We start from the raw sequence: 13,137 nt of genomic DNA on the forward strand, positions 1-13,137 counted from the left end.
ATAGATGCTACCCTGGGCAGAACACAGATCCCCTTCAGAACACAGATCCCCTTCATAACACAGATCCCCTTCGGCAGGGTCTGTCACGGGCAGGCTCTGGGAGATGAATGCACCCCTAAGCTTTGATACAGGTGGTTCTGGGAGAAGCATATTCCTTTCTGAGGTTGAGTGGATTGTGGAGAGCTGGGGGCCATGAGGGTACCTTTATGGAGAGAGACAGCTAAGAGCCTGCAGAAGAATGAGTGATGGAAAGATCTGGAAAGTGATGTAGCCTGGAAGGAGAGGATTACATGGCCAGAGGGAAAGAGGGGTTTCTTTGTGGATGAGGATGGAAGTGAGTCATCGAAGCTCAAAGAGAGATGACTTGAAGACAGATACCCAGAACCTCACTTAGAAAATCAGGGAGGTGTTAGGATGACTCCGAGAAATGCTGGAATGTATTTGTAGGCTTAACCCTGACGTGAAATTGCATAATTTGAGGCTAATTTGTTTTGAATTTCTGCCTTCTGGGTCTCTTTAGTTTTTATAATCCAAGAACATCTTGTGAAAAACTTTGAACCCGGGTTTAAGTTGAACATGCAACACAGCTGAGTGTGGAAAAGAGCTGTGCACACATTTGAAAGTGAAATCATTTCAAACCATTCCTTAAATCCCTAAGCAGAAAAGCGTGTGACTGGGACGAGCAGACTCTCTGCCCTCATGTTCCCTGAGGCATCCCCCCTTGCTCTGGGTGTTGCTCGTGAGGCTGACCTGTGCTCAGCGTCCGTCCAGATGTCAGGTTACCTGTGACATTTTCCCATAAAGGAAGGATGAGCTCTGGACTCACACACACCTAGGCGCTTACTCCCCTGGGACTGAGGAGTCAACTTCGGAGACCCTCCCCTGCCCACCTCGGAGCCCCCCCAGAGCTTCCATCCCCTGCGGGTGACACAGGGTGGCCTGTGCTCACATGCCCTTCCTGTAGGCCTAGAGTACAGATTTGGGTGTCCCGTGTCCAGCAGGACCTTGACCCACAGGAGGCACCCCATCTATCCCGCTGCTTCTCTGGGGACAGCAGTGGGTGGACAGACACGGTGGTCACCTGCTGACTCCAGCAGGTCCTCTCCCCTCCGTGACCTCTCAGCCTCTCTGTCTCCTCCGATTCTGCCCTCTTCCCTTCCCTTCCTTGGCAACCTCAGTGCTTTTACCAAATCTCAAATCTTACTTCAAAGCCCCGTTGGGAACCCTCCAAGGGCTTCCTGTGCCCACACTCTCCGCAGGGATTTCCGAGGACTTTGATGCTCCTGCTCCCCCGACGTTCTCTCCCATAAACACATCTCTCTTTCACATTCTCCCCCCACCCTGCCCCGCCCCACCACACGTGCCCATCTTCCTGCCCCTCAGCGCACGCAGGACGCCGTTTCCCGAAGGACATGCCTGTGCACGTTTAGTCCCTCTGCCTGGACAGCCCCATACCGGACTCCCACAGGCCTGTCTTTTATTTGAATGACTCCAGTCTTCAGGGTCATCTTCGAAGTCACTTCCAATGTGCTGTCACCCTCTTCTGTGTGGCTCTTCATGGAACGGTGTCCATGTGTTTGTGTTAGTTGCTCAGTTGCTAAGTCACGTCTGACTCTGCTACCCCACAGGCTGTAGCCCACCAGGCTCCTCTGTTCCTGGGATTCTCCAGGCAAGAATACTGGAGTGGGTTGCCATGCCTTTCTCCAGGGAATCTTCCCCACCCAGGGATTGAACCCTTGTCTCCTGCATTGTAGGCAGATTCTTTACTGTTGCGCCACCAGGAAAGCCACCAGGAAAGCCCGAGGTGTCTGTAGTCCAAAATACCTGCTTACTTGTCCTTCTGCAGAGCAAGCTCCCAGCCTCCGGGGGAAGCATCTAGTCTTGTTCACCAGGGTCTCCTTGGCCCAGAGAACAGCCCAGAATAGGTGCTTAGTGAATCTATCTTTTAAGCTTCTGTGTGAAATAATGATGTGCTTAAAGAGATGTTGTAGAATGCCAAGTTCCCATACATCTTTCACCCAGCTTCCCCTCATGGAAAATCTTATAAAATCGTGGTAAAATGATTGAAAGGATATTATCATTTGATCCAATATGCTTAACTAATCTACAGACCTTATTTGAATTTCACCTTTTTGTTTTGTTTTTTGGCTGTAATATTGTGATTTATAATGTGAAATATGTACATGATTTTGGTCCCCATTGCTAGCTCAGAGCTCCTAAAGCTCTCATGGAATTTTCTATTATGAAAGCAGTCAAGGTGTCTTTTGTTATGTTAATAAGGTGACATTTGGAAAGCCCCAGGTCACCTCTGACCTCTGGATGGGGGTTTGTTGGGGTGGGAGACTACAAGCCCTGTGATTAGAGGTTTGTCACTTTCAGCCCTCCCCCCAACCCTAACTTCAGGCAGGGGAGGGGAGCTAGAGGTTGAACTTAATCACCAGATGTCAGTGGACTGACTGAGCATGCATGCAAGGCCAGTGGGCTGATCCATCACAACTATGTCATGAAGCCTCCAGAAAACCCAAAAGGATGGGGTTATGAGAGATCTGGGGATAGTGGGCACTCAGAGGGACTGCTCCCCCTCCCCACATCCTGCAATGTCTCTCTTTGTGCTGCTCCTGAGTCATTTCCTTCTTTAGTAACCTGGTGAACATAAGTGCACGCATGCTCAGTTGTATCCAAGTCTTTGCAACCCCATGGACTGTAGCCTGCCGGGTTCTGTTGGTCCATGGAATCCCTTTCCTTATGTTTGGCTTCCCAGGTGGCCCAGTGGTAAAGAATCTGCCTGCCAATGCAGGAGATACAGGTTCGATCCCTGGGTGGGGAAGATCCTCTGGAGAAGGAAGCAGCTACCCACTCTAGTATTCTTGCCTGGGGAATCCCATGAACAGAGGAGCCTGGTGGGCTATAGTCCATGGGATCACAAAGAGTCAGACACAGCTGAGCAACTGAGCACACACACAAAGAGGCACAAGGGGCTTCAGTTCATTTCAGCCGCTCAGTCGTGTCCAACTCTTTGCGACCCCATGGACGGCAGCATTCCAGGCTTTCCTATCCATCACCAACTCCCAGAGCTTGCTCAAACTCATGTCCATTGAGTTGGTGATGCCATCCAACCATCTCATCCTCTGTCATCCCCTTCTCCTCCTGCCTGTAATCTTTCCCAGCATCAGGGTCTTTTTCAAGGAGTCAGTTCTTCACATCAGATGGCCACAGCTTTTGACTAGATGGGTTTTTGTCAGCAAAGTAATGTCTCTGTTTTTTAATATGCTGTCTAAGTTGGTCATAGCTTTTCTTCCAAAGAGCAAGTGTTTTTTAATTTCATGGTTGCAAGGGGGTTAGGGCTTGAGAATTTGGGAGGACACCTCAGATCATAACAGCCCAGGCCTTCACAGGGCATTAGTTGTGCAACAGGCTGTCTCTTATGGTCTTAGTTCCTTGAGATGATGGGAAAGATTAAGATTTAAGAAGGGAGCAAAAAAGGTGGAGGTTTCTCTTAAAAAAAAATGCTTTGTGCACATGTATCCTCCTAACTGCTGCTCAGGCCAACTGAGATAAGCTTAAAGGGAGTTCCCAGTGGCTTCGACACACACCCCTTGGATTAGGGAAGAATGTGGAAGAAGGTCTGAAGGGACAAGGCCATCCCTGGCTTGGGGATGGGGAGGGCCGTGTTGGGAGGATGAAGAGAAAGCTTGCAGCGACCTGAGTGGTACCAGAGACTGGACAAGAAGAAGAGTTTTCCAAGATCCAAATACAGATCCCAGGACAGAGCCCAGCCATGAAGTGGCTTGAAAGCTTCTCTACCCAAGGGGGCCACCCATGTAGGGGTGCTAAGAGGGTGACCTTGGCAGAAGAGGACCGAGCTGAACCTCCAGCTACGGGCTGGGAAGATGTCATGAACAGCAGCCAAGGCAGGTGAGACCCACATCAGAAAGTGGCAGTGACCGAGCCCAGTGGAAGTGGCTGAGAGGAACCTAGAAAAGCCCCATGAGAGAGAAAGGCAGCCTCGGGTCCTCAGCACAGAAGGCCCCATCACAACTGCACCTGTCACATAGGGAATGTGCACCCCACCACCGCCTTGCACCCCCAAAAAGCCAATGCAACAAGAAGCCTGAGAAGGACAGGAAGACCCGAGTAGGCAGTATGGTAGGGCTCGGGTCTCTGCAGGCTTCCCAGCCCCCAGCCAGGCAGGGGAGGCAGAGAGAGCCATCTGATGAGAGTTTGATAAAAGAATGGAAATGACCTGAATATTCTATGGGATCTGCAGGAAGGAAGAGGGAACTGAGAAAGAATTCAACACAAAGTGCAGAAAAGTCCCCTCCTATTTGCACTCTGCCATGTTCAGTCCTTCAGAAATAAGGTAAGGCAGTTACGTACAGTTGTGCTCACCAATCCAGCCACATGGGGCTCAATGCTCTGCGAGCACCACCTTTAAATTTTTAATAATTTTTACCTGGAGGCCCCAAATATTTGGACTTCCCTGGTGGCTCAGATAGTAAAGAATCTGCCTGCAATGTAAGAGACCCGGGTTCTGTTACTGGGTGGAGAAGATCCCCTGGAGCAGGAAATGGCAACCCACCTCAATATTCTTGCCTGGAGAATTCCATGGACAGATGAGCCTGGTGGACACAGTCCATGTGGTTGAAAAGAGTTGGATACGACTGAGTGACTAAACACTTTCACTCAAGTTTTCACTTTTCCCTGAGCCCTGCAAATCAAATAGGTGGTTTTGGTTATATAGAGAGCAGGGACTTAGATGTGTTCTATGTAACCCCGTGGGATAAATTAGATCTGATCCAGGGGAGGTAAAAAAAAACAACAACAAAAAAACAGCTTTTAGCCCAATATTAGAAAAAGTTCTCAAAACTCATGGCTGCCCAAAATAGGACAGGCTATATGAACAGGAAGAGCTTCTGACACCAGCCTCCTTACAGCAGAGGAGGGTCAGCTACTTGGCAGGAATACTGGAGGCACAGTTTAAGCATTGGACTCTGTACCCTCCAAAATCCCTTCTAACCCTGGAATTATCTAATTATTTGATTAATGAATCTCTTTCGAGGTGTCTGCTTTACCAACTTCACCAGGAAATGAACTCACTAGTGCTGAGACCAGGTAAGGGTCTTGCCAAGTCCAGCCTCTAAGCCTCCGTGGTTGGGAGTTTTGCTGACTCCCTGGGTTTCTGTCCAAGTCGTGAGCTGTTGTTTTCCTTGATGAGGACATTACTGCCATTACTCACTTTATTTTTGATCATCGTTAACTTGGACGTTGTTATGGCTGGCACACTGTGACTTCCAGCTTCTAAGAAAAAGGCCTAAAAAGACTCAGAAAGTGTCTTGGGCTTAAAACCATGTTCATTAATCACAATTTTGACAACGAAGCGTAAACAGACCTAACAAATACTGATTAAATGCAACTCTAGACATCTATGCTTGTGTTTTGGTTCTTGTCATCGGCATGATTATTAGTCTTGGGGAAGAGGTTTCTCAGAGAAGGAAAGAAAGTCCAAGGCTTGCTGAGACCTTCCACAGGTAACTGCTCAGCCTCTACCTCCAAGGGGCTGGTCTCTGAGGCTTCAACCTGAAGGACCAAAGCTCCAGTACAGACACCATCGGGGACGGTCCTGGGTCAGGAACCCACAGGAAATGGGTGTGCTTGGTCATGCCCAGTAAACTCATATTGGAAAACTTTGAGCTTCTTTCATACCACATTTTGGCCTTGACCTCTCTAGCATTCAGCCTCCCAACAATGGAGTCTATGTGTCTGCACACCCTCCGTGCCGGCCCCCTAATTACCACCATCCGTTAAGCTGTCAGGAAGAAACCCCTAGCTCAATCCGGTCTTTATCAGACTCCGGCTGCCAGTGGGGTCAAGACAGGCGTCAAGTCTGACCCGCCTGGAGGCCCTGTCCTGCGCTGGTCCCCACGCTCACTGGGGCCTTTGTGACGGGGCCGGGGGACAGCCACCTGCTGCCCCGGCTCAGCCCCCTCAGATGCACTGCAGACAGGGCGGAGCCAGGAGGAACAAGGGGGCTGCCTCAGCGAGGGCCTCCTCTTCGGCTTCATCTTCAGGGAATTTGGCACACAGGAGTTATGCGGGATTGTCAAAGCCCTAAACTGGAAATGGAGACTCTACTGAACAGGCAGGAATCTGGTGTCAGGGAAAAACAATTCCTCAGCTTGGACCTGCTGTCAGAGACTGTGGAGTCATAGATGTTATCACTGCCAAGGAACTTAGTGGTCATCAGACTCACCCTTAATTTTACAGGTCAGTGCAAGTGTGGCCAAGGGAGTAGGGGTTGACTTTCATTGGTGGGCCTGGTTTTCTTGAGTTCTAGGTGAGTAATATTTTAAAGTGAGCTCTATATAATAAATCCAGGCTTGTTCCTATGTGGCCCCATGTTACTCGCTTTTGTTTCACGCAAGTGTGTTTTCTTTCAAACAAAAGATCATAGAGTCTCTCCAGAACAATTATTTCTTCTCTGTTAAGACTCTGTGCTTTCAATGCAGGGGGCCCATGTTCAATTCCTAGTTGGAGAACTAAGATCCCATATGCCACACAGTGCTGGCAAAAAAGAAAAACAAAACAAAACCAACCAAACAACAACAACAAAAATTGACCCTTAACTGATAATATGATCATTGTTATTGGTAATAATACTTGAAGCATGCAGAGCTATTAGTTTACAAAGATAAACACTGTTAACAGTTTCTTGTATATCCCTCAGTAAACCACACACATTCTTATTTACACAAGAGGAAATTCTGTCATATCTGTTGCTCTGCACACAACTTTTTTCACTTGAAAACATTTTTGAGGGATCCTCCCACATCAACACATGCAGGTCCACTTTATGCTTCTTCAAAGGCACTTAGGGTTGGATCTACCACAGCTTATTTCACCAGCCCTATACTGACGGACAGTTGTTTCCAGATTTGTGCTTAGAGGTGTCTATTTTTCACGTTCTGCCATGGAGAGTTTTAAGTAACTAGCTTGACATCAGATTAGCCAATCATCAATAGTTTTATATCTTTATTTTAGTAGATGACAAAATTGAAGTCCAGAGAAGTGTGATAATTTCAACTACTAGGGGCAAAACCCTAACAAGCAGGACTTTGTATTCCTGCGTCCTCTTCCACTGGTCACTGCAACATGCTTGGGCCACTTAAGGGCACTGGATTTGCTAGCCTTGGCTACTTATATAGGCAGTCAAGAGCCACCGCCAACCTCATCTCCGAGGAATATCCACAATCTGACCCAACAATCTTTGTTGAAAGAACTGATTCATCAAAAGACTTTCATCATGGTTTAAATTTTACTAGCCCAAAGATCACTGGATTAAACTTCCCATTTCAGTGGATGAACCCAACTGCTTTGAATAAAGACGTAATTCAATAAAAACTTAATACTCTCATAAAATTGAGTATTCTCTGGTTCCCCAATGAACTCCAAAACATAATAGATTTCTTCTGCAGATGATATGAGATGAGTAGCTTTCCCTGACTAACCCTTTTAAAAATACATTATTATTTAAATGTTCAAATTTCTTTTATCCTACAAATCTACAGAAGAGCAATCACAGTGCTCCTGGAAAAGAAAGAGCTGGTGGAGGGGTTTTATCATGTGGGGTATTTTAGGACATTCATTCAAGAATTAGAAACAAAAATCATAATGGGATTGTACATGTGTATCTCACGAATGGTCTCAAGCAGTGGCTCCTTCTGCAAACTGCCATATGAGGAATTTATCACAGATTGAGAAAAAGAGAGCACTTAAGGAGAAGGAAATGGCAACCCACTCCAGTACTCATGCCTGGAAAATCCCATGGATGGAGAAGCCCGGTAGGCTACAGTTGATGGAGTCACAAAGAGTCGGACACGACTGAGCGACTTCACTTCACTTAAGATTAGGACTTTCTAAGGATGAGAATCTGAAAGTTACACTGACTTTTTAGACAAGTGCTTTTTGCTTGCTTGCTATAAAGAAACAAACAGAACATCTTTGTTAAACAGCAAAAACCAAAGTTTCTGGTTGGGTTTCAACAATGAAAATAACAATAGCTGCCATGCATGAAGCCCCTGCTCTGCAGGCACTGTGATCATGGCCACACAGTTTAGAAAAATCTAAGAGAGAAAGAGAAATATCTGGGAACTTTTGCACACCAATTTCTAAATAACTTCCCAACAATCACCAAGTGCCCACAGGGTATGTCCCAGTGTAGTCCTAGGTTTATGTAGGGTAGTTGGAAGAGACGAGCAAAAGTGCAGGGTGCTAATGATCGTCCACCATTCCTTCTGGATGAGAAATGGGAAACAAGAAGGTCACCTAACATAGCATCTTGGGCCAGAAGAAGGATGCTCTCATAAAAAGGGATCTTGGCTCAACTCTTGTGTGGTTTCTGGGTCAGGAAGATTCCCTGGAGGAGGAAATGGCAGTCCACTCCAGTATTCTTGCCTAGAGAATCCCATGGACAGAGGAGCCTGGCGGGCTACAGTTCATGGGATTGCAAAGAGTCAGACATGACTGAAGCAACTCAGCACTTGAGCACCAGAGGGGGTATTGCAGGCAAGCTGAGGCTGACCGATTTCTTGGTCTTAACCCTAATCTTGCTCTTGTGCTCCCTCCAGACTTGGATCTCTTCTTTAGAGAGTCCTCACTCCCTGGGAAAGCTCCTTCTGTTCCTCCTTCTCTTTCAGCTGATTTCCCTAATGCAGTTTTTCTCTAATCTTTCAGGTATCATTTCTGGTCCTTTTTCATTCTCTTTCCAACTGTTGCTAAGTTTCCAATTTTAGTCACTGCTTTTCTCCAAGTGAGTTTTAAGAGGATTTTCTCACCTATGAATCTAAAAGAGAATTTTAGAAGACCAGGAATTCCATTGTACTTGGTATTTGACTCAGGTGTAAAGGGGGGAAAAGGATTACTGGGAACAAATACTCTGTTATTATGTGCCAATACTTCCATGCTATACCTGCTCTATGACTTTTTCCATATTACATCTGTGGAATCAGAAACAGGAACTTCTATCTTAATAAAATAACTTAACACATGCTCAATGCCCATTGAAAGAATTATCCTCTAGGTCAGTAGAAATTCTCTGCTTGCTTCTGTGTTTTTTTTTTTTTTTTTTTTAAGCTGAAAGATTCTACCTCCATCTTTCCTCTTGGGGTAAAGTGTTCAAATGAAAAGGTCCCACCTTTCTCTCTTAGCGTTTCTTCATCACTACCCTTTAGTATACTTTGGAAATCTATGAGGAAAACATAATACTTGTTTCTTTATAGGCTTATTCATCTAGTTCTTCCCAACCAAAGTTATCCTGGTAATTAAGATCAAGAAAAGCATGAACGCTTCCCCAGATTTTTTTGCTTCTAGAGCAGGGGTCAGCAAAGTTTTTCTGCAAAGGGTCAGATGGTAAATATTTTAGACTTTGCCAGCCAAACAGTCTGTCACAATTACTCAGCTCTGCGCTGTAATATGTATGCCCTGGGAAATGTGTAAACAAATGGACATGGCTGGGTTCTAATAAAACCATTTATAAAAACTGGCTGTAGGTTGTAGTTTACCCATCCTTTTTCCAGGTGAGGAAGGAGAAAAGGCAGAGGAGGATATTGATGGCCAACTGTATCGAACATTGAGTGCCTTTTCTGTGCAAAATACTGTGCTAAGTATTCTATGAGAATTATCTCGTTTAATCTCCGTAATTCCACAAGGTACATGCAGTTACTGTGTCCATTTTATAATTGATGAAACTAAGCTTTAAAAAAGCTAAACAAGTTTCCCCACAGTCAGACAAACTAATAAACGGTGAAGCCAGAAGCTCAGCTCTGACACCAGTGAGCATGCTCTCTATCACTAAGTTGTGCTGTAAAACATACACATTCACCGTTGGAAGCTTTTTGACCAACTTCTCTTAAAAACTACCTCCGAACACAGTGGGTGGGAAAGCTTAGTAAACTCATAGAATTCAATTTCAATCATTTTAATTTGCTTAATCCAAGTAGACTTTGAGCTATGGAGGTGTTTATTGGAACAAACATTTATGATGCCACTACTGTAAGCCTCCAATTATAATAGTGACTTGAGGAGGAAAATAATAGAATATAGTTGTCTTATGCCAGACACACATGGGGTCTTTGGTGGGAAAGCCTTCCTCCCCTTTCTTCTCTTAGAGTCCATCTTGCTTGGAGAAAGCAAGCCCACAGCTGGCATTGCTTAAGGAAGGCGACCAAAATTTATTTTCTGTTGTCTTCAACCACAATGTGTTTGCCTTTCCAACCTCCGAAGACTAATGTTTTCACATGGATTATTTTTGTTCATTTTATTAGAGTGAAATAAGCAGTTTTTAGGGAATTTCAAGTGATCTTACAAAAAAAAAATCTTCTCCCAAGATTTAAAGCCCCAAGTCTTGACAGCCTTTCCCAGAACATCGTAGCCTTGATGTTTATGACTGAATATCCAACCCCAGTGAGCATCCCAAGTTCTCTGACCCGTGTCCCCAGTTGTCTCGAGAACCCCCTCCCTCCTGACCCTTCTCCTTTCATAAAGCTGCGCTTGTGCAACCACTGGGTGTTTTGTGTTCTAGCAGTGGGTGGCTTAGTGCAGAATCACGTAAGAGTGAACATCCTGACTCTCGTGAAGCTAATGACTCCTAATAGTCCATACCTCCAGCAGTTCTAGTAACAGGTCTCTCTACTGTCATTCACAGAATTGCTTCTCTGCACCCCCTCTCCTTACTCCAGATGAAATGCCTTTTTAATTTCCTTCCCCCTCCAAAAGCATCTGTTTAATTGTTATCATGCCTCATTTGCACTAAACCCAAATGGAAAGCAGCCTATGGTGGTGGGGTTTGGTGTTGCTTCTCCCCAAAGGTCAAACCTCACACAGCTGTTCATCATGAACCACCTCCAGCTCCCAGCAGCTGCCCAGCATTTATGTTATGTTAGTGATGTTCTCTAGCTGCAGGGCCAGAGAGCTTGCTGTTCGGCCAAAAGAAACCCTCCGGGAAAAGGGACTGAATGCCTGCAGATTGCACTCAGGGTTGCTGGGCACCTCCTCTGTGCTGTGGTTCCCATAGAGAAGCCAGCGCAGACCAGTGCAGGCTCACTAGTCAGATCCATAGCTGCGGGCATCTGACCTGGTTCCCCTGCATCTTCAATACCCAGAAAGCCACCATGGAAAATCCAAGAATATGTTAAGGACTTTCCTCTGGGACTGAGATGCATCTCTCTGATTACCAGCCACTAGGAAACTCTGAGAACAAGGGGAAAACTTGTATACCACCAGTGCCTTGGAGAAGCATAGGATTTAATTCTGTATTATTATAGAACTGACACCTTTTTTAATGGGTGAAATTTGACAAGGACAGAAGAGAGAAAAGAGAGAGGAGGAAGAGGAGAAATGAGATGCTGTATCTATGCTGGTGAGTTCTGCTTGGTAGAATAACACGTCTACCTACAAGGCTGTAGCGTGACTGCCAGGCTTCAAAGATATTTGACCCTGCCCACTCCCCATCAGCATCCTCGGTCTTCACAAGGACACCTTAGCCAGCCCACACACAGCCTTGACCAATGGCAGAGTCCACTGCTGCCTTACATGTGCTGGGTAACACCTCGGAGATAGATGGGAATCCAGTAAACTCGGGATATGAAGCTCAGAGGAGAGGTGGAGGAAAGGTTGAGTGCCCCCAAGGACAACTGCTCAGCTCCCCAGAATTCTTTTGGGAAATTCCTGGGTATGGATGGTTCTGTCTGCTTCTTGGGGGAGTTCAATAGAATGGGCAGAATGGGGCTCCTCTCGGCCACAGAAGCAGCCACTGATGCAATGTTCTCATATTGGCTTTTTCTTCTTGTCTATCACTCTCGCCCATCCTCGTCTCTGCAACTTGGAATCACCTCCCAAATAAACTACCTACCTAGATGCTCTTGTGTCTCGCTTTGCTTGCAGGGAAACTGAGTCTTTTCGGAGCTACCTGTCCAACATGAGACACCCATTGGATCAACCATGATAAAACCACCACCTGGTCCAGTTACACTGGGATAGGATTGTATGATGCTTTGGGGTAGTGGTTGTGGTGGGGAAAGCTGGCCTTCTTAAGGCCTTTGCTTCTCATAGCTTGTTGCTCCTAAGTAGTGAGATACTGCCCATGGGAGAAACTCATCCGTCATCCTATGTGTGCCCTGATCTGTCTTCCTTTCCATCTGTCAAGGATATCCATCAGTCAAGGGGTGAGAAGGAGCCATAAAAATGATAATGGAGAGAAACACCAGTAAAAGAAATGGCAGACTAGGAAACTGCCTTATTTCCTCATGGAGACATCAAAAAAACAAAACAAAACAAAACAAAACCAACCAAAAACTGGATAAAATAACTTTGTATGAGTTATGGAAAAACAACCAAAGGTCTACAGCAGCCTAGCAAACACCCAATCAAGAAAATGCCACTCTCAGAACAGTAGGAAGTTCTGTGGTATGGATATTTTTGCCTGCCCTTTCCCCACCCTCTCCCTGGTGGTCTTGGTCTGGAGGACACAGCAGTTCTCAGTCCCCTCCCTTGAACGGGAAGGAACAGAGCAGATTTGCAAGGTTATATCATCTCACATGCTAGTAAAGTAATGCTCAAAATTCTCCAAGCCAGGCTTCAGCAATACATGAACCATGAACTTCCAGATGTTCAAGCTGGTTTTAGAAGGCAGAGGAACCAGAAATCAAATTGCCGACATCCGCTGGATCATCTAAAAAGCAAGAGAGTTCCAGAAAAACATCTATTTCTGCTTTATTGACTATGCCAAAACTTTTGACTGTGTGGATCACAATAAACTGGAAAATTCTGAAAGATATGGGAATACCAGGCCACCTGACCTGCCTCTTGAGAAACCTGTATGCAGGTCAGGAAGCAACAGTCAGAACTGGACATGGACTAACAGACTGGTTCCAAATAGGAAAAGGAGTACATCAAGGCTGTATATTGTCACCCTGCTTATTTAACTTATGCGCAGAGTACATCATGAGAAACACTGGGCTGGAAGAAGCACAAGCTGGAATCAAGGTTGCTGGGAGAAATATCAATAACCTCAGATATGCAGATGACACCACCCTTATGGCAGAAAGTGAAGAGGAACTAAAAAGCCTCTTGATGAAAGTGAAA

This window comes from Cervus elaphus, chromosome 2, assembly GCF_910594005.1.
Source record: "Cervus elaphus chromosome 2, mCerEla1.1, whole genome shotgun sequence".
Classification (NCBI taxonomy): Eukaryota; Metazoa; Chordata; class Mammalia; order Artiodactyla; family Cervidae; genus Cervus; species Cervus elaphus.